The 21,783-nt window shown below is 49.0% G+C and overlaps 1 protein-coding gene across 2 annotated transcripts in view; it reads right to left on the reverse strand.

Annotated features, from left to right (window-relative positions):
* Positions 1-10,845, reverse strand: part of DTNB (dystrobrevin beta) — a 148,437-nt gene extending 137,592 nt beyond the window's left edge. For both annotated transcript variants that reach the window (XM_063123692.1, XM_063123691.1), the window contains exon 1: positions 10,815-10,845. The gene's annotated coding sequence lies outside the window, so the exon portion shown is untranslated. The remainder of the gene's footprint in view (positions 1-10,814) is intronic.
* Positions 10,846-21,783: the final 10,938 nt, after the last annotated feature.

A 21,783-nucleotide genomic window follows, 5' to 3' on the forward strand; every position in this document is an offset into this window, starting at 1 on the left:
TGGAGACCTTGCGACACCTCCTTGAGAAGCCACAGAACAGGAGGCAAAGCTGCAACACAACCCCTGCTGCTTCCTGCATTCTCGTTTTTACAAATAGGGAAAGGCATCCCTATTCAGCCCAAGTCAAGGACTGAGGGAACACAGAGCTGCCTTGGAAGTAGTGATGTGGGGCAGCACATTGTCCGGTGCTTCATTTTTCTATCAGTAACGATGAATGGATGCCAATTCCAAATATGAGGCAAGCTTGGCAGTTCCAAAGTTGCAATGAATATTTTTCAGGCAATTATTCTTATCAAGGATGTGAGAAGATACATATATGTAACCGAAATAAAAATATGTTTCAATGTGAAATGGAGCTAATGAGCAGCAACAGCGAAACTGAAGGTGCCCCACAACCTCAGTGGAAGAGAGCTGAGCTCTGTTAAAACAGATGAGTGGTTGTCAGCATTTCATGCACAGTTCTTTAGGTTGCTAAAATTAATTAGTGCAACCTGGTGCCCTCCAGATGTGCTAGACTACACCTCCCAGTATCCCCAGCCAGCCATGCTGACTGAAGGATGCTGGAAGTTGTAGTCTAACATAACTGGAGGGCAGCAGGTTCTGGATGGCTGAATTAATGTGTCAACAGTTTTCAGTAACTTTGGTTTTTTTTCTTATATTTAAACAATGTAAGGAAAGTACATGCTATCATCTTTAAATATTTACAAGTAGTCAAGTAAAAATGTCTACATAATGTAACGTTTAAATCACATGAAGTGTGCTTTAATTTCCGCCCTCAAATATTTCAGGTCAAATACCTGTGGTGTAATTGGGACAAAAAAATCAGCACGGCATACTTTATTAGCTTTGTTGCGTGCTTGTTTTTAATAACAGTTTCCAGATGTAAAATGAAAATTTTCTGATGCAAATGACCTGATGCTAATTGTTTTAAGCAGTGATGACTTCTAACACTATTTTACATTATTCTAATTCACGCAAGAAAAAAATGCAATTCAACCTTTTCTGGAAAACCCACAGCAGTGCTTAGAAGTCATCACTGCTTCCTCTTCTAGCACAGCAGAATTCACAAGCACAGCAGCTAAAGGTCTCCACAGACAGAGGAGGCTGCAGCCAAAGGCATTCAAGGCGGATGGGGCTAGTCGAGCAGAATACTCTAATTTATGGAACTGGGGTCTTACCTGGATCTGCTGCACAACTAGGGTGACCCTATGAAAAGGAGGACAGGGCTGCTGTGTCTTTAACAGTTGTACAGACAAGGGAATTTCAGCAGGGGTCATTTGTATATATGGGGAACCTGGTGAAATTCCGTCTTCATCACAACAGATAAAGCTGCAGGAGCTATACTAGAGTGACCAGATTTAAAAGAGGGCGGGGCACCTGCAGCTTTAACGGTTGTGATGAAGAGGGAATTTCACCAGGTTCCCCATATGTACAAATGACACCTGCTGAAATTTCCTTTTCAATGCAACTGTTAAAGGTACAGGAGCCCTGTCCTCCTTTCCATAGGGTCACCCTAGCACAACCCTCTACTTGAACCTTGACTTGCTCTCCTATCTGAATTCAAGAGGCTCTTGCATCTGTAACCTGATCTTCTTGCCTCTCTCACCCGAAATCTAACCATTGTGAAACCTGCCTTTTTGTAATATTTTTCTCCTTATTTTTATTAAATCATGATAAAAGAAAAACAAAGAAACATTACATATATAGGAATATCATTTTTCAATTAATAATAATAATAATAATAATAATAATAATAATATTTCTTACCCGCCTCTCCCTCTTGATCGAGGCAGGGAACAACACCAAATACAAAACACCATAAAATACATAAAACTGATTAAGAACGTATAAAACTAAAATAGTAACTGTTCATTTCTGTAATATTAATCTATAACCCTAACTGGAGCAACTCCCCTGTGAGGAAATGCTGTGTTTGTGGCACCATCATAGAAACCAGTTGCGGTGGCACGGCACCTGGTGAGTGTAATAAAACATTTGCTGCTTTGGGGTTTAGAAAAAGGGCAAGCAAGGGAGAACACGACAGGTGCACAATATTACGTATGTTGTGGGAAAAGTGGATATGGAGAAGCTTCTCTCCTGCTCTGATAATACTGGAAACTCAAGGTCATCCAAGGAAGCTGAATGGTGATAAATTCAGGACTTCTTCACACAACACATAGTTAAATTATGGACTCTGCTACCATAAGATGAAGCGATGGCTGCCACCTTGGATGGCTTTAAAAGAGGATTGGACAAATTCAGAGAATAAGGCTATCAATTAATTGTTAACCATCATGATGGCTATATTTTACCTCCATTTGGTATATTTCTCTATATGGGAACATGAGTGCTGGAGAAACTATGTTTTGTATGCAAAACCCTAAAATTTTGATGCTTGCACCTAGAAAATCAAATTAGTTTTCCAGCCTGATACACAATTGTATAAATGATCAAAGTTTGCCGAAGATGTGCTGCAAATAAACTGCTTCCCTACGAGAAACCATTATGTTACTTCTATGTGGTACACAGCTTTAGGATGACCTCCCATTAACATTCCACTATGAAGAAATGCACCATTCATTCCCACTCTATTTTGCCATCCCTAGCAATCTTGTAGTTTGCTTCTCATTAGACTTGTGCATGGCTTTCCCAATGGCCTTTGGAGAGTCTAAATGTCACCCATTGGCTCCAGCAAGGGCAATTCTCAAAAAGAACATAAGATAGCCATTGAGAGCCTCATCCTCCAAGGCTGCGTAGATAAAGGTTTCAAACGGCCTGTTCAGAAGACACCTTAAACCATGGCTTTAACCATGGTGGTTAAGCCAGAAAGCCAAGCTGTGTTCAGAAGACACCTTAAACCACAGCTTTAACCATGATGAATAAGGCTTTTTGCTTTATTCACCATGGTTAAAGCTGTGGCTTAAGGTGTCTTCTGAACACAGCCCAGTTTTCTGGCTTAACCACTGTGGTTAAAAGCCATGGTTTAAGGTGTCTTCTGAATGGGGCTAAAGAGTTCTTGAGAACTAGTTGCCCACCCCCTGCTCTAGTCATACAAGTCTTTCCCCCTGTTCTCAGGGACTGGTGACAGCTACCAATTTGGATTAGAGAAATTCATGAAGGATGAAGCTATCAATGGTTACCAGTCATGACCCAGCATGGCTCTTCTTAGCTCCTCAGAGGATACAGGCTGAGTCCCTTTCTAACCTGGTGCTAACTTTAATGCTACAAAGCAAGGAAGCTCAGTGTGGCACAGTCCAGTTCTCCTCTGTGGCTTCATAGTCCAGGACCTCTTGGGACAGGGAGGGAGAGAACAGGGAGGAAGAGAGGACACCTGTCCTGTACTTCACCTCCATTGTGCATGAAGACTGAATGTGCAGCTCACCACCATCAGTCACTCTGACACAGAATGTTCAGTGCCAAGAGAACGATCATTTAGCAGCAGTTTTAGAAGCAGATGCTCAAACACAACAATAATATGAACCTTGGAAACCAACAGCCATTGAATGCTGTATAGACATAGAATCATAGAAAAGCAGAGTTGGAAGGGGCCTACAAGGCCATCGAGTCCAACCCCCTGCTCAGTGCAGGAATCCACCCTAAAGCATCCCTGACAGATGGTTGTCCAGCTGCGTCTAGAATGCCTCTAGTGTGGGAGAGCCCACAACCTCCCTAGGTAACTGGTTCCATTGTCATACTGCTCTAACAGTCAGGAAGTTTTTCCTGATGTCCAGCTGGAATCTGGCTTCCTGTAACTTGAGCCCGTTATTCCATGTCCTGCACTCTGGGAGGATCGAGAAGAGATCCCTGCCCTCCTCTGTGTGACACCCTTTTAAGTATTTGAAGAGTGCTATCATGTCTCCCCTCAATTGGACATGTTCTAGATCTTATATCCACTTCATTATCACTACTCCAGTTCCCCTAATTTGCCTTTTTCTTAGCCTTTCTTCCTGAGATGTATCTAAGAACAGCCCTTTATTTTTTAAATGGCACAAGCAAAAAGAATTTAGTGCAACAGTGAATGACAAAAGAAAAGATGGTGGCTAAAGAACTAAAAAATTTAAAAGAAAAAAATGCATATAGACCTCTTACAGGCACTGAGGCTTAGCCACCACATTCAGGTTTAATGAAAGCTCAAGCCACACAACACCAAGGCAGGTTGTGGACACTTCAGCTTACAGCATGATTTGGTTTCCTGGCAATGATTAACCAAATGTGTAATGCAACAAGGCCAATTTATACCATTTGGGGTAATGCAAACTGAACTGTAATTGAAGACATACAGTCCAACTAGAGCTACTGAAAACTAAGGACCACTTCAAATGCTATAAAATTTCAAATGTTATAAAATTATTATAGAGAATGTACTTCTGGGCAAGAAAAAATGTGCAACCTATGTGCAGACCATCACAGATGAGAGTTATAAATTTGTTACTATATTTTAAATTTTTACACTGTTGTTAGATTTTATTTGATTATTTTTAGTTTATTATTATTATTTTCATTTTTATACCATTCAATAACCAAAGCTCTCTAGGTGGTGTTCAACAATTCATAAGATAATAAAATACAACATAAAATACAGCATTGAATACAATATAAAAATTAAAGGATACAAAATTTAAAACAATTTAGACAGCTAAAAACAGTTCTAATAAAATACTTGACCTGTTTAGATGACTGACATAAATGCGGCATCATATGAACATAAGTAGAGCCCTGCTGGATCAGACCAAGGGTCCATCTAGTCCAGCATTCTTTCCACACAGTGTCCAACCAGCTGTTAGCAAGAAACCCCATTAAATGACTGGGAGTAGAGGGCAGTCTTGACATGGCGCTGAAAAAATGACAGTGTTGGCACTAGGCAGGAATCAGTAGGGAGCTTGTTCCACAGTCGGGGGGCCAGCACTGAGAAGGCCCTCTCCCTTGTTGCCACCTTCTGAGCCTCCCTCAGAGAAGGCATTCCGAGGAAGGGCCCAGATGTTGATTGTATTATTATTATTATTATTATTATTATTATTATTATTATTATTATTTATTTATTTATATAGCACCATCAATGTTGGGACAGGTGTTCCGTCAGGTATTGCGGTCCTGAGCTGTGTAAGGTTTTATAGGTTAAAACCAGCTCCTTTTATCAGGCTCAGATACATATAGGCAGCCAATGCAAGCATACCAGAACTGGTCTTATGTGCTCATTTTATACTGTAGTTTTAAACTTGGAAATTACATTTTATCACATTGAATTTTATGGTTTTAATTGTTGTGAATCACCCAGAGCTTCAGCTATTGGGCAGCACAGAAATGTAATAAAGAAAAAAACTGTCGTGTGTGCGTGTACACGCCTGTGCATGCATTCGCTGCAGCTTTCTAATATGTACATAACATGCGTAAGGGCATTTCCTGCTTCACCAGCATATGACTTCCATTATCCCCACACATTGACACACTGGCTGGGGACAACAGGTGTTATACCCAACAAATTTGGAGATCACAAGAGTGAAGAAGGATGATATTAGGATTCAGAACGTGGGTCATCCCATGCAGCTGATTGGTGGTAGAGTCAGGACAGATAAGAGGAAGTACACACAGTGCATAGTTAAACTATGGAATTTGTTACCACAAGATGTGGTGACAGCCACCAGTTTGGATGGGTTTAACAGGGGGTTGGATAAATTCCTGGAGGAGAAGGCTATCAATGAGTACTAGTGCTGATGGTTATATGTTACCTCCAGTATCCGAATCAGTAAGCCTGTATGTACCAGTTGTTGGGGAACATGGGTAGGAGGGTGCTGTTGCACCATGTCCTGCTTGTGGGTCCCTGGTCGACAGCTGGTTGGCCACTGTGTGAACAGAGTGCTGGACTAGGTGACCCTTGGTCTTTTCCAGCCTGACTCTTCTTATGATCTTATTGTTTTCACAATTACTGCACAGGGTAGACATTCATGACAATTATTTTAGCCCTATTGGAAAAGTTGAGGGAGAGTTGCAGCTCAGTGGCAGAGCACATGCTTTGCATGTAGAAGGACCCAGGTTTGATCCCAGGCATCTCAGGCAAGGCTGGGAAATCTCTTGCCTGAAACTCTGTAGAGCTATGGCTGCCAGTCAGTGTCAACCGTACTGGGCTAGATGGATCAAGCACCTGATTCAGTAGAAGACAGCTTACAAGATTTCTATGCTTGAGTTAATACAATGGCCTTTATGATTAATACTACACAAAAATAAATGGAATACAGGAATATTAAAACTTGCAGTGAACCTAAAGCAGAGCATAATCAACAGGATTAACAGTGGAATGGGGATAGCTGAACACACTGGAGCTCTTCAGCACCTGAATTACCTAGAAACCTGCAGCCAAAGAATTGGCTGGTTGGTTTAAGCAAACGTGAGACTCACCATACCACACAGAGACACTTTTATATATACTTTCAGGGCCCCGTAAATTTCGTATGCCAGTCAAAATTTGTGCTTGCCACAACCCTGTCCTGAAGTATCAGCATTTTGTCTGGTACTCTGAAGTATGGTACAAAGTACCTTCAAATCTCACCACAAAAACTGGGATGATGCCTCCTCCTTCTCTCCAACACGGAGGAGCGGTGGGGGTTCATCCGTGCTGCCTTATACTTGCAAGGGACCCCATCAAGCGATAGCGCCGCAAGGAGGATCCCCAAGCCCTGCCTTTCTCCTGACCTAGGAGGATGCCCTACGACTGCTTCCTCTCCCCCCTCACCCCACTGTTGTTGTCTCCTCCCCTCCTGGCACCAAGCAGGGCACCAGTGGAAGCTGCCCATCTCACAGCCTTTCTCCCATTCCCCCTCTGATTGGCTCAGGCTGGAGGAGGGCAATGGTGGGGAGGTATGGGAGAGAGGAGGTGGAGGCTCTCACGTTCAGCAGAGGCTGTTACTGGGAAGGAAGGAGGAGGCGGTGGTGGCTGTAGCAGCTCAGTACATGTAGGGGAGACTAGGCTGATCATGGCTTACCAAAGGGGGCAGAGACCCTCACCACGGCAGGTGGATTTGTGGACCCCAATGTATTGTTAAATAAGGGACACACCCTTGAAGGCAGCCTAGAAATAATTTTAGATGGACAGATAAATTGGCCCTTAAACCATAATACTGCAGAGTCAGTAGAAGCTAAAACCAGCAGAGCTTAGACACGAATAATGGGATTCTACACCTTGTTAGTTCTCAGGCCCAGTGTCACCAGTCTTTACTGCCTGCCCACTTCCTTTGTACCAAAAGTGCACAGCCCCTCTTTTCCACAGGCCCCCTGCGAGGTGGTCTCTGAGTCACAAGAACAGGAGGAGAGCCATGCTGGATCAGATCAAGGTCCAGCTAGTCCAGCATTTTGTTTTATACTTTGAATGTTTTTAATTTTTGTGAACCGCCCAGAGAGCGCCAGCTATTGGGCGGTATAGAAATGTAATTAATAAATCAATAAAAATAAAATAGATGGACCAGCCACTGAGAAAGAAATATGTAGGACAAGATGCAATAACATCCTCCCACTCATGTTCCCCAACAACTGGTCTACAGAGACATCCTGCCTCTGATATTGGAGGTAGCATATAGCCATCAGGACTAGCAGCTATTGATAGTCCTGCTTTCTCCTTGGCTTTCTTCCATGTCTCCATCATACCTACTGTTTCCTCAGATGTCTGCTTTTCAGGCCACTGCCCACGTCCCACTTCCTTGAGACACCTACCTAACACTCCTCTTTCCCTTTCCCACAGCATACAGCCCCTCCTGTCCATAGGCTAACCTATCTCATCGGGTTGTTTTGAGGTTAAATGGGAGGAGGAGGAGGATCATGAAAGCTGCCTTGGGTTCTTTGGAGAAAAGAAGGCAGGACATAAATGTAATAAAAAATAAATTATAATGAACTGATTAATAATTTTCACCGTGCTTCATTTTCCACCTCTCTTTCCTTCAGATTCCTTCTCTCAGTTCGCTGCCTACTCTGCAGCTTTTCTTCAGCCTTCTTGCATCTGGCTTTCCCTATTCCTTAGCTTATGTTCTGGATTCTTTTCCCAGAGTCTTCTCCTGTGTAAGGGTAATCATCCCATCCAAGCCAACAGCCTTTCCTTCTTCAAAGGGAACTGAACTATAAGCTGCTTAGCTCCCTGTGCAACTGAACGTTCCAGACAGCCATGCCACAAGCAACCAAAACTTCACTAACACAACAGAGATATTAACTTTGAAAAAGCATTCTTTTGCCTCCTCACAAGTCCCAAATGTGGTTTGAAGAATTGACTACTTTATTTATTTATTACATTTTATACCACCCAATAGCCGAAGCTCTTTACTTATGGTAGAATCCATGAGCCAACACTTTACTAACTAAACGTTACAGAGATCTAGCCTTCTTAGATGAAGCCCTGGTTTGGTTTAGTTTTTAAAAGGAAAGCAGCTTTAGGAGGCTGAGATTTGAGCAGAGGAATTGGAGTAGGGAAATGGAATGACTTAATCTTTACCTGCTAAAAACCAAAGAGTGAGGGATCTCTCAGGCCTCACACTAAACCTCAGAAACTTAAAAAGTTACTGTGTTATAGAAAAACGCTCCTGTCCCTCCCACTCTCATTAGAACAGGGGCACAGAGTGAGGCTTGCCCCCACAGTTGTGCTGGACATAGAGATTTTATTTATTTATTTATTACATTTGTATACCGCCCAATAGCCGAAGCGGTTCACAAAAATTAAAACCATGAAAAGCATAAAAACAACCAACAATTTAAAAACATGAATACAAAATACAATATAAAAAGCACAACCAGGATTAAAACCACACAGCAAAAATTGATATAGGTTAAAATATAGAATTAAAACAGCAAAGTTTAAATTTAAGTTAAATTAAGTGTTAAAATGCTGAGAAAATAAAAAGGTGTTCAGCTGGCGACGAAAGGAGTACCGTGTAGGTGCCAAGCAAACCTCTCTGGGGAGCTCATTCTACAGCCGGGGTGCCACAGCAGAGAAAGCCCTGGAGCATCTCTGAAGTTCAGCCTAACATCACCATAAGACTCCTCAGGGGTGTGAGGCAGCAGCTACAAGTGCTGGCTGGCTATCTAGGAAAGGATTAAGCAGTCCATCCTGCAGCACTGCTCATCCACTTAAAAATGAAGCCTTCTAAGGCTGCTTTTCAATTAAAACAAGAAGAGAATCAGGGATCCATTACATGTAACGTCCAGTTTAACCCCAAACGAAATGCCTTTCCCAAAGGCAGAAGCAAGCAAGCAAGCACAGTGCTGTCCACCAACAACTGGTGCTGATTCACCCAGGTAACAACCCAGGAGTTTGGCTCAGGCGCAATGCTATCCTACGCCTGTCTTCAATATGGGCTTGACTCCTGCAGCCAATTTGGAGTTCTTACCAGGAGCTTTTAAAAAAAAATCAGCTAAACCTGTCATTTCACAGAGAATACAGCTATGCAAGGTAGGTTCTGCAGAGGACAAGCAGGGAAGACAAGATCAGCCTCTCCTTTCCTTCACAGGGCACTTGGGCTGTGTCACAAAGAAAAGCCAATGACTACCTCCATTCTCTACCCCCTTACCTTGCACCTCTTGACTTTTGATTTTACAGGGATGTCCACACAGACAAGAGGTAAACGGCTCATGATTGCTCTCTTGCAACGAAGAGAGGTGTCTGCATTACTTGTATTGCTGCATCCTGCTAGGATGTAAGATGGAAATTTACTTCACTGCTTGCCTCATCTGTATTTACCTCTTGTCTACCTTCTGGCCTGATGAACATGAAAAGCCATCTGGCTAGAGACATTAGACCCTAGAGCCATTTCCTGTAGTCTATTATTATCATTATTATTATTATTATTATTATTATTATTATTTATATACTGGCCCACAGCTGAAGCTCTCTGGGCGGTTTACAACAGCTGAGCCCAAAGCCATAAACAGGATCCCAGGGTGCCCAATCATGGTGCCTCAGGCTGCCGATCATGCCACTTTGGTTTGCCACGACAGGACTTGCTGGAACACAGAGAGAACTTTAGCCAAGGCAGGCACTGCATGAGATCAGCTGCGCCTCATCTGCAAGAATGACACTCAGTACCCCAGAATGCTCTGAGGTCCCGTGCAAAAATCTCTTTTAACGGCAAGTGGGAACCGACTCCGTGATCGTTGCAAGGATGAATGAGATGAAGAGCGTGGGACAGGGCGCAGCACGACCATGGCATGCCTCGTCACAGTACACGCGTGTTTTCGCAGCGTTGTAGGCCACCTTGAAAAGCGGGTTAGAAGCCTCTCAAACCGTGCATCAATACGAGCCGGTGCCCAACGCGGAGCCACGCTCCAGTGTGACCAAGAGGCTGTGCCCGCCCAGGCAGGCAGGCAGGCAGGCAGGCAGGGTTCCCAGGAGCGGGGCTCCCTAGGCGCAAGAGGCCCCTGCCCCCGAGGGGGTCCTAAGGGATGCCCCCTGCCTTCCCCCTGGCTTGGCGGGGGGGAGGTGCGGGGGAGGGGCGGCCTGCGCTCCCGCGCTCCCTCCCCCGCCCCGCCCCGCCCGCAGGAGCCCCGGGGTCTCCGCCCGACTGTACCCAGGCCCACCTGCCCTGGGCCCCGCGGAGCACCTGGAGAGGGACACGCGCGGCCCGCGACGGAGGGGCGCAGCAGCCGCCGCAGCCGCCACGCCACGCCACGCGCCCTCCCCTCCGCCAGGGGCTCGGCCGGTGCCTTCGGATCCAGGGCGGGGCGGGGTGCAGCCGAGGGGGGGAGGGCCCCGCCCCTCCACTCCCCTCCCCCCCGAGGACCCCCGCGGAGAGGGAGGGAGGGAGGGAGGGGGGCTGCCCTCCGCGCTGCTCCCGGCCACTTACTTCTTCGCCGGGCCGCGGGAAGGCGGGCGGAGCGCGGGGCCGCCCAGCCTTCTCTGCCGCCGCCGCCGCCTTCCTCCTCCTCCTCCTCCTCCTCCGCCTCGACGTGCTGCTGCTGCTCGGCGCGCGCCTCCGCTCCTCTCGGTTCCCCTCAGGCGGCTCCGCTCGACCCGACCGACGCCCCGACCAACCCACGCTCAGGGCTCTGCGCGGAGGGCCCGCCTCCCTTCAGCGCCGGCCAATCCAGACGGCGCCTCCCGAGGGGGCGGGGGAAGCGACGACGGGGGAGGGGAAACCCTCCAACCAACTCGGAGGCCGCCTCAGCCTGCAGGCGCCTCCGCCGAGAAACTCGCCAATGAGGAGCAGGACCTGGCTGCAAAGACCCGCCCTCCCGACACCGGCCATGCCACTCTTTCAGCCAATCCGAGCGAGGGGCGGGGACGGGAGGGGGGCGCTCCGCCGCTTTCTCCCTTCAGCCGCACAACCTCCCAAGGGCGGGCGCATGCGCACACTGGTCCAGCCGACCGCCGCGTTCGCTCTTGCGCGAGCCGCCGTGCACGCGCCTCAGCGAGCTCTCGCGCCTGTAGAGTGCGCAGGCGCGGTTGGCTGTGGCGGTCGTTGCTGTGGTGATAGGAAGCCGGCGGCCTCTCGAGCCCCCGCGCGCCTCCGTGGCCGGGTCGCTCCTGAGCCCACCTCCCCACGTGACAAATGCCCTGCCCGTAGAAAGCTAGTGTGTCAGGGTTCTATGCTACAGGGCAGATCAGGCTCGGGCGCTACGGACGCGGGAGGTCTCTTCTGACCCATAAACGTACCCAGGAGCCAGACTATTTTGTGCCCTAGGCAGGTGAGCTGCTTTCACCCACCCAGCATACCTGGACGCAGAGAGCCATCTCGCCCACCCAGCCGAAGCGAAGCCAGGACGCTGGGGTGGGGTGGGCGGCTTCTGGGAGAGCGACTTCTGGGCATGCCGTTCTGAAGCCACCCCACCCCAGCGTTCTGGCTTTGCTTCAGCTGGGCGCCCACCCAGCTGAAGCAAAGCCAGGACGCTGGGGTGGGGGGGCCAGTGGGTGGGCAGCTTCGGAACAGCACTCCCGGCCGGAAGCCGCTCTGGAAGAGCAACTTCCGGGCGTGCCGTTCCAAAGCCGCCCGCCCACCCACCCCAGCGTCCTGGCTTCGCTTTGGCTGGGTGGGCACCCACCAAAAGCGAAGCCTTCGGAACGGCGCCCCCGAAAGCCGCCCTCTCAGAGCTGCTGTGGGAGTGCGGCTTTCGGCGCCCCCCTTACCTTGGCGCTCTAGGCAGCTGCCTGAGTGGCCTCTATGGTAGCACCGGCCCTGCTGGGGTCTGTCGAGCACCTTTTCCCCATGCCGACATGCCACGTTCAATGCCTGCCAATAGGAAGCGCAGGAGGGCTGCTGCCAGTCAGTGGATATATGCGTAATGCTTCTCATTTTCACAAATCCCAAAGCAGTTTACAAAAGAATACAACCAACTACAATACAGTGCATAGCACCATATTAAGAGTCTGATTCAAAGGCAAGTTGCGGCTGGGGCAAAGCCAAAGTAAAGAATACACGATTTCAATCAAGGCCTAAAATACGCCAGCCGCAGAGGGGCACCGTTTCACAGGGCTGGAGCCACGGCACGGACAGCAGGACCTGCCCTGAGCCGGCCTGGAAGGTTGGCACAGGGGGAAGCAAACCTGGGACTCCTTCCTCCTTGGTTGTATGGGGGCTTTGTATACAAACGCCTACACGCTGGTTGAAGCAAGCTCCGTAGCTGACCGGCAGCCAGCGTCAATCCATTAGCACAGGCGTACAGGAAGGTGCCTCATTCTGCACCAGCTGGAAGGACGGCGCCACAGAGCGCACAACAGCAATCCATTCTCAAGGCTACCAATGCGTGGATCACAGCAGCCAGGCTATCCCTGCCATGGACCAGACGCGCTTGAAGTACCAGCCTAGGTGTTTGGTTAGGTGCTCTTAGCCACAGGGCCTCCAATGACAGCGATGGATCCAGGACCCCCCTCCAACTGCAAACCTGCTCCTTCAGGGGAAGCACAACCTATGCAGAACTGGCAATGCAGGCAGCGCTGAGCTAGAAGGACCAACAGGCTGGCAGCTCCTGATACTGTTCTTGAAATCAACACTTTGTTCAGAACCATGAGGACTGGAGTTTTATTTCATTTTTCAGGGGAGGGCTGTAGCTCAGTGGCCTGCAGAAGGTTCCAGGTTCAGGCCCTAGAATCTCCCTGGCCCCTCTGGGAAAGAGCCCTGGCTGAAAACCCCACAGAGCCACTCTCGCTAAGTGCAGATGGATCAATGACCTGACATGGGATCAGGACGCTTCTTGTTTTTCCATCCCTACCTACAAGAAGGAATCGATTTCTGTTTTATTTATTTCTTACTAGGTAGGCTTCTTCTTTCTGCTTCTCCCTCTTTCTCAAAAGAAACAAGCCTCTAAAACCACCCAAGTAGTGGTGGTGTCACTGTTGTAACCTACTGGTTGTAGACCAGTTTCTCTGGCCATGGATTATAGCTGATACTTGGCTCAGCAATACTACAAACGAGAAGGATCTTGGAACTGTTGTAGCTCGCAAGCGGAATATGAGCCAACAGTGCGATAGGGCTGCAAGAAAGGCCAATGCTATTTTGGGCTGCATTAATAGAAGTATAGCTTCCAAATCACATGAGGTACTGGTTCCTCTCTATTCGGCCCTGGTTAGGCCTCATCTAGAGTATTGCGTCCAGTTCTGGGCTCCACAATTCAAGAAGGACACAGACAATCTGGAGCGTGTTCAGAGGAGGGCAACCAGGATGATCAGGGGTCTGGAAACAAAGCCCTATGAAGAGAGACTGAAAGAACTGGGCAGGTTTAGCCTGGAGAAGAGAAGATGGAGGGGAGACATGATAGCACCCTTCAAATACTTAAAAGGTTGTCACACAGAGGAGGGCCAGGATCTCTTCTCCATCCTCCCAGAGTGCAGGACACGGAATAACGGGCTCAAGTTAAAGGAAGCCAGATTCCAGCTGGACACCAGGAAAAACTTCCTGACTGTTAGAGCAGTACGACAATGGAACCAGTTACCTAGGGAGGTTGTGGGCTCTCCCACCCTAGAGGCCTTCAAGAGGCAGCTGGACAAGCATCTGTCAGGGATGCTTTAGGGTGGATTCCTGCCTTGAGCAGGGGGTTGGACTCGATGGCCTTGTAGGCCCCTTCCAACTCAGCTATTCTATGATTCTATGATTGTTTTATGCACAGAGTGCCTTATGGGCTACTGGTACTTAGGAAAGATGGCACCGCTTGGATAGAGGGAAGCATCTGGCAAGGGGGACCTCTCCAACCAGAGGTCTGCAGTAGCCGCTGCCACCAGTCTGGGGGCTTTTCTTCTGGCACCCTGGAAGTGGCTGCTTGGGCTGTGGGTGCAATCAGGCTGGCCCCACTTGCCTTTTGACTGGAAGACGGACGAGGCACCGCAGAGCACACAGTCCCAGCCACGAGCGTGGCCCTGCTGTGGTTTCACTGCCTGACGTTCCCCATAAGCGGGCCCCGTTCACTTTTTAACAATTCCCCACAGGTAAGGGTGTGGTGTTAATGTCCTGATCAGCGGATGGAGAAGCAACGCTCAATGTTCTCAGCTAGAGGGGAACTGACGACATCGTTTGCCTGATGAGCTGGAAGAGCCCAAGATTCTCTGTGCTGCAGACGTTTTGTGGTGGGGCAGCAGGGCTGGGGAGAGAGAATACAGTTCGGCATAAGGGCTCGGCATAAGGGAAAATCCAACTCGGAAGAGGCCACAATTTCAGATTAAGACATTTTTATTTATTTATTGCATTTCTATACTGCCCAATAGCCAAAGCTCTCTGGGTGGTCCACAAAAATACAATCCCCACCCTCCACCCCACGTAAGCCACTGTTCTTAAGCCCTTCTCATCTAGATTTTTCTAGGAATGAAGGTGCCAAATTTCCACTTTCTGGGTCATGTGGAAGTCACACTGATGTGCCAGTTAGTAAGGCAGGGAGTGCAGCAGGTGGGATGGGAGGCTTGCTTGACCCTCTGGCTTTAAGCCCACAAATGTGTGTGGCTGGCCACATTGAACACTTTACAGTTGCCAGCCCAGATGACAAATGGGAGAAGGGAGGGGAGCTTGTGGAAGAAAAAAGGAAGAGGAAAGAAATGCGACACATCAAGATTTAACTTATAAAGAGGATAGGAAAGTGCCACTAACAGCGGAAGGCAGGCAGGAATTTCATTACAAGGGCTTGATGAGAAGCAGGAACATAAGACTCCGTTTGGGAGCTATAAGCAGAAGCAGCAGAGTCAGCAGGGCAATAAGACAACACGCAAAGTAAGCAGCCTCCAAGCCTCCCACAGGCAATTGGCCAAGCCATCTGAACTGGGCAAGGATCAGCAGGAAATGCACGCCGAGGCTCTCAGGGTTGGCTGACATCTCGTGCCTGGCTCTGCTCGGCTTAATGGGGCAACTGGAAGCAGATGCGTTACTTAAGGGCAGCCCCAGCCAAGGGAGCACCAGCCTCGACGCTGGAGCCAGGGAGCGTCAGAGAGAAGGGTGGGCTTTCCCTTCATTCGTTCAGAGGCATCGCCAGGTTTTTCTCTCACGGGCTCAAGGCCACAGGCACCACTACAGTCACTCATGAAGGCAAAAAAAAAGGCTGCGCGTTCTCCTGTTCAGCTGGCCCAGCCCAAGGCATTTCCCACCCTCCCTTCCAGGCCCCATTGCCACCGCTGCTACTGGTCTGTAGGGCCCCACAGGAGGGGAATCCTAGAATAGCGGAGTTGGAAGGGGCCTATAAGGCCATCGAGTCCCAGTTTTTGCACTGGCTCCAGCTGAAACCTGGTTCCATCTAAATGAGGTGAAGGAGCGGAGTTTTAATCGTGAGACGCATTACGCCTCATCCGGGCTTACGAGCAAAACCCAACGTCAGGTGAGCAGGCGTCCACTTGTGGGGCGTGACTTTCTCTCTGCTCCCCCGCTGCAGGGTTACCCAATCCTCCAGAGCAGATTTTGAGGATTGCAGGGCAAGAAAGGTTGCTCACCTGTAGTTCTTCGCAAGTGGTCACCTGTGCATCATCCAGGCGGGCCCTGCGCCTGCGAGGAGCCTCGATTCGGGAAACTTCCCAACGCACACGTCCCTCCGTTCCTTGAGGCTGCCGTTGTGGTAGTCTCTTGAGGGAACCTCTCTACGTTCAGTCCTCCTGAAAACACTAAAAACTGAGCTTTTATTCTTTCTTTCTCGGTATTTCTATCTTCTGCATTATTTGATTTTATTTGGTTTTCGTGATCCTGCGATCGCCCTTACAGGCGTACGGCCCTCAAGTTAGAAACTGTGGCCATTGCGAGAGCCAATGGCCGCCGTCTGTCGGACACTCACGGTGTTCCTTTTGTCTTGGAGAAGGCCACGCCACTGAGGTTCGTCCTCACTGCAAGGCATTCTCAAACACAGCCCGGCAAAATCACGCAGAGCGCCTGAAAGCCGCCCTTTGGATGAAAGCGCTGGAGTCAGGAATAGAGCCTCCTCGAGGACCCTAACAGGAATCCACCCAGCACCAACACCCGTTCCAGTCAAACCAGTCCCTTCAGCAGGAGAACCTAACTAGCTACTGCTCATACAGCACATTTAGAACCAAGCCATTCTGGCGCCTGAGGTACAAGACCCAAACAGCACCTTCCCCATTGTTAGAAAGGGGAAACGATCCACCAGGGGAGTTCTGAAAGAAACAGAGTGCGCTGGGGCCTTGCATGTCCCTTTCCCCATTCAAGGGGGCTTGCGCAAGGTAATATTTTAAATTTTAAATTTTGTATACTCGTTTTAATCTTAATTTTAGAATTTCTGTAAACCGCCCAGAGAGCCCTGGCTATGGGAGCGGTATATAAGTGCAATAAATAAATAAATAAATAAAAAATATCATGGTGGGTTGTGCCCCAAGGGACAGGTCTCTTCCACGCTCTGCCCCTGTGCCTCATCATACAGCCACCCCTGAACATATTTCCACATAGACGTTAACACAATTTGCATTTGCAAATGGATGGATGGCCAATTTACAGCCGGTTTATTTTTTGGACACAGAGAAGTCACATCAGTTGGCTTTCCCCTAAATTCTTTGAGGTGTTTTTTATAAGCGCTCTCTGTGATGGGGTGGACTGCCTCAAAACACCTTCCAAGCAATGGCATTGATGAGGCAGATCTCAAAATAGGTATCATAGAATAATAGAATCATAGAATAGCAGAGCTGGAAAGGGCCTACAAGGCCATCGAGTCCAACCCCCCTCGATCCAACCCAACGGGTTGTGGATACCCATGGAATGGATAGTCCTACAATGGAAGTTGGAGTCCTACAATCAAACCAGTTCAAAGAGTTTTAATAGCCATTTGTTTACAATAAAATGTAAAATAAAAGAATATATGAAGTACATACAGTATATTTACATACCTATATTTAATTTCAAATACTTAAAACTCTTAAGTAAAATATTTTCTATATTATTTGTGAAAAAATATGATTCTTTAAATGGTGTCAGCCTGACTTCTCTATACATATTCTCAATTCCAATTTCTCTTTAAAAGGCAACAACAGACGAAAGTTTAGCACTCTCTAAGGTATCTTTACATGCCTCTTGGCCTATAAAAATGAAGAGCTCCTGGCAAACCATATTGGGTTGTTGTTGTTTTAATTCAAACTATTACCTTTATTGCAATATGGGTGCCTTCAGTTCCCCTGACAGGAAAAACCAGATTCAAAATTGCATACACACACACACACACACACACACACACACACACACACACACACACAAATACCTTTTGTATCTATTTCACAAATCTTTTGTTTTTTGCAATAGAGGTACTAAAATATATTACTTAAAATATATTACTTATAAGCTCTTAAAATGATTTTCAATCATATCAAATGTATTGCATTGGGGGTAAAAACAAAAGGAAAAGGGGTGTTTTTTGTGGGGGGGGGGGACTCTCCCTGCCATATGATCTCTTGGTTTTCCTAAATGGCTATGCGTGACTTCTGCCTTGCGGATGCATTGTTAGGAACTCTACGAAAGCAAGCTTAACAGCTCTGCTGTCCAGTCACCCTAGCACAGCCTTCCTCAACCTGGGGCGCTCCAGATGTGTTGGACTGGCTGGGGCATTCTGGGAGTTGTAGTCCAACACATCTGGAGCGCCCCAGGTTGAGGAAGGCTGCCTAGCAGGAAGCCACTGTGCCCACCGGCTTGGCATATGGTCAACGAGGACCCCGTTTCTCCTTCTCCGCTCCAACCCCAACTTCAAAACTGGTGTCCAAAACTCATTCCGTCCTTGGTGGCCATTTCCCTCCTGCACTCCATGTGTGCCACCAGCTTCAGCAAAGTGAGGTGCTTTTGAGCAGTAGTTACGCAGAGGGCAAAAGCACTCAAACCCGAATGTGGCAACTCACCACGTGAACACAGTCCAAGCTTCTTGATTTGGCTTCCTAGCTCCAACAGGCCTCACAAGGAAAAACTCCCACGCATCAGTGGCTGTGTTTGGTTGAAGCAATATTGCCGGCGTGTCTCTTGAGGTAATTTGGAAAGCAGCTCTGCAATTTGTACCCATATATCTGCCCCAACCCATCATTTCTAATAGCTTCCATAAGTTGCATCCATAACCAAGGTTGTTGGAACAGATGTCAGAAGTTTTTTGTGTTTTTAAGTTATTTGAGGACTGTGCTGTCCAAAGTGAGGAATCCACTCTGCTCTTGGCTACTGTAACTTTGTGGAAGAAGAGACAACCCTTAGCAAGAAATAAGCCAGAATGTCCTTATAACTGGAAGAGCCCTGCTGCATGCCCAGAGCCCTGGGCATCAATGGTGGGCACTGCACAAGGTGCGTTCCTTCCATGGGCCAGGCAGGTGGGCTTCCTCTACTGCAGTGAGCAAGGAGCCCGTGGACGCAACTTCTGGCCCATGGATTTAGACTGGGGGGACTAGTTTTTATTTTGCCTGACGGCCCACGCAAACCCAGGATCTCCGCATGAATAACAACATTACTTCGAAGGAACGACCTTCTCCCTGTCCCGAGATGGCTCACGATCTATATTAGGATGAAAACTGGGGGGACTGCAGGCAACAGTGAGCCATGGCCACCTGCCGTACAGTTCATCTAGCCACCCCAAAGAGTTCACCGCCTACTGGGCTTGCAAGCACCAAGCCTAGGGTTCCTTGCGCTGGGGAGAGCCCCCATCCCTCCCACCCCGTTTTAGCCTTGCCTCCTTCTCTTAGCACGGTTCCCAGCTGAACCGAATGCCATGCCCCCGCCTGATGCAAACAGGGCCTGTTGCTGGGGCCTTCCCCCAAAGCACGCAGAAGCACAACCTTGCTTTGAGACCTGCCCAGCCAGGCTTTTTATTTGGCCTTGCCCCCTGAATCCCCCTTCACAACCTCTTCTGAAGTTCATTAAAAAGAAGAAAAGAAAAAACACCATTGTGTTTTTTTAAAAAAAATAATCAACATTCACTAAGAATTCCCGGAGTCGTTGAAAGCTGTCTGAGGTTTCTGCTTGCTACGAGGGCATTTCGAAAGAGCTTCCCTGGATTGGTGTTATAAGGCAGAGGAACGAGAGGCAGTGGTTGTAGGAGGGGGGTTGTGAGTGGGCAGAGGGGCGGGCAGGCGGGCAGGCAGAGCTACGTCCACACACTCCACTGGCAAAGTTCTGGGAGGGCTGCCCCTCCAGACGTGTTGGGCTGCAGCTCCCATGCCAGCTGGGGAGAATGGGAGCTGTACTCCAACACATGGTGGGCATCAGGTTGGGGAAGGCTGTCCTAGTGGACTGCAGCATGCCTCCATTCAGGGCAGGATAGGTGGACGACACGTGGCCTTCCTACCTCAAGCGTGGAAATGCCCTGGGCATGCCGAGGGCTTCCGTGCAACCCAGCAAGGCGGGCGAATCCATGCTGCATGGGTCCCAGTGCGAGTGCAGGGGTGAGGGGACAGAGAAAGCAGCAGCTTAGCCAGGCTCTTGCGGGCCGGAGAGTCTGGGCAGTGTGGTGGGGGCTGTCCTCCCCCACTGGAATATTCCTTGGCTTCAGGGGGGCCTGGGATTGTGAAGAGGCCCAATCAGGGCAACCGGCTGTGTCAGTGCATGGGGGGGGGGGTGAAATGGGGGGCTATCATCTGTGCTTACAGTTGCAGGTCCTCTTGTGCAGTTAAACCAGGGTGGAGAGAGAGAGACAGAGACAGAGAGACAGAGAGACAGAGAGAGAGAGACCTTAACCAAAAGCTGCCTGGGCCTAACCATGGTAAGAAGTGGCTGACCTTTGCCTGTGGCCCGTTCACAAACCTCCGGAAGCCCAGAGAGACAAGGCTTCCCATACAACCAGAGGGTCCCACTTGCCTCTCCGTGCAACCAGCGTCACCACCTGGTGAACTGTTAGGCAGCTGACATGGGCTCGACAAGCCACCTGGCTGCCCCCCAACCTGCCGCCACGCCTGCCTGATCCTCTCTTAAGCAACGAGCCAGGTGCTTCTCACTCCGTGTATCGTAACTGTGCATGTTTTGCCCATCACTATAGATTGCTTTTCTGGGTGTTCAGAAAAGTTGGGACAGGAACCCCCAGGGCCGGGCGTGTGCAGTGTTCCTGTGTGCTCTGGGTGTGTGTGTGTGGGGGGGGGGGGCGATCCTGTGGAAGAGGTTTGGTGTCCCCACTGCCAGGCATGGTGAACTTGGCCCCCAAGAAAAGCAATTCGTTCTTTCCCATGGGAGTGAATGGCAGCCGCTCACTTCTGGGGCAGGGGTGGGGGAAGAGAGTAAAAGTAAAGGGGAAACCTTGAGGCACCAATGGGTCAGGGCAAGGCTGCAACTAGCAGCTCCAGGTTCTGGGGGTGGGCATCCCCTCCGCCTTGACCCCTTCTCTCCTGGGTCCCACAGAACATGACGTGAACCAATAAGCTACACGACCAGTTGGTCTCCGAAGACCAACACCTGCTGTTTGGCAGGGAGGCAGAAGTGCAACGGGGTGACCGATTCAGATGCAACTGTCGTGGCTCCCGTGATGCCCTTTGGAAATAAATCTCATCATCAGAGTAGGTCTATGTGATACACCTCATTTGTCCAGGATGGTTTGGTGAGGAGGAGTGGACAGGAAGCGAGAAAGCTGTGCATTGGATTACTCTGGACCAGCCCCAAGTGAACGGGCGAACGTAAGAACGTAGGAAGAGGCCGGATGCTGGATCAGACCCAGGGCCCACCTGGTCCAGCGCTCCCTTCACCCAGTGGCCCACCAGCTGTCGACCAGGGATCCACAAGCAGGACACAGGTGCGAGAGCACCCTCCCACCCATGTTCCCCAGCAACTGGTGTGCATAGGCTTACTGCCTCTGGGAGGTGGGTGAAAAGCAAGGACTATGCCCCAGAAGATATCTGGTGCTGGGGACGTACAATTGCACTCCCAGTGACCTATAGTGTGAAATACTAAAACTTTAGGGTCAAAAGAACTTCTCACTAAAGCAGCCTCCTTACTGTAGGATGGGAAGGGAGGCAAGAGAGCATCATTTTTTTTCCAAAAAAAAAAAGGACCCCAAGGGAAGAAAGGAAATTATGGACTTCTTGGCTTAATGTTTACCCGCCCCCCACATGGTCAATTATTAACACTAGAATTATTACGTATAATAACGACCTCCTGAGGAAGAATCGGCATGGCTTCTATGGAGGCACGTCCGTCTCGCCAGCCTTTTGGAGTTCTTGGAGAGCAGCCATAGCCACGCGGAAAGCAGAGATCGGTTCAATATTGTGTTCTGGAACTTTCCAAAGGCTTTGGGCACAGTCCCTCCCTGAAGGCTCTTGAGTAAACACGTCCTCTTACGGATCCGCAACTCGTTGAAGAACAGGAAGCGGAGCGTAGGAATGCGTGGACCGTCCTCACACTGGCGGGATGGACAAAGTGGGGTCCCACAAGGATGTGGATTGCGGCTGGTGTTTTTTTAATT

This window comes from Elgaria multicarinata, chromosome 4 (genome assembly GCF_023053635.1).
Source record: "Elgaria multicarinata webbii isolate HBS135686 ecotype San Diego chromosome 4, rElgMul1.1.pri, whole genome shotgun sequence".
Taxonomy (NCBI): Eukaryota; Metazoa; Chordata; class Lepidosauria; order Squamata; family Anguidae; genus Elgaria; species Elgaria multicarinata.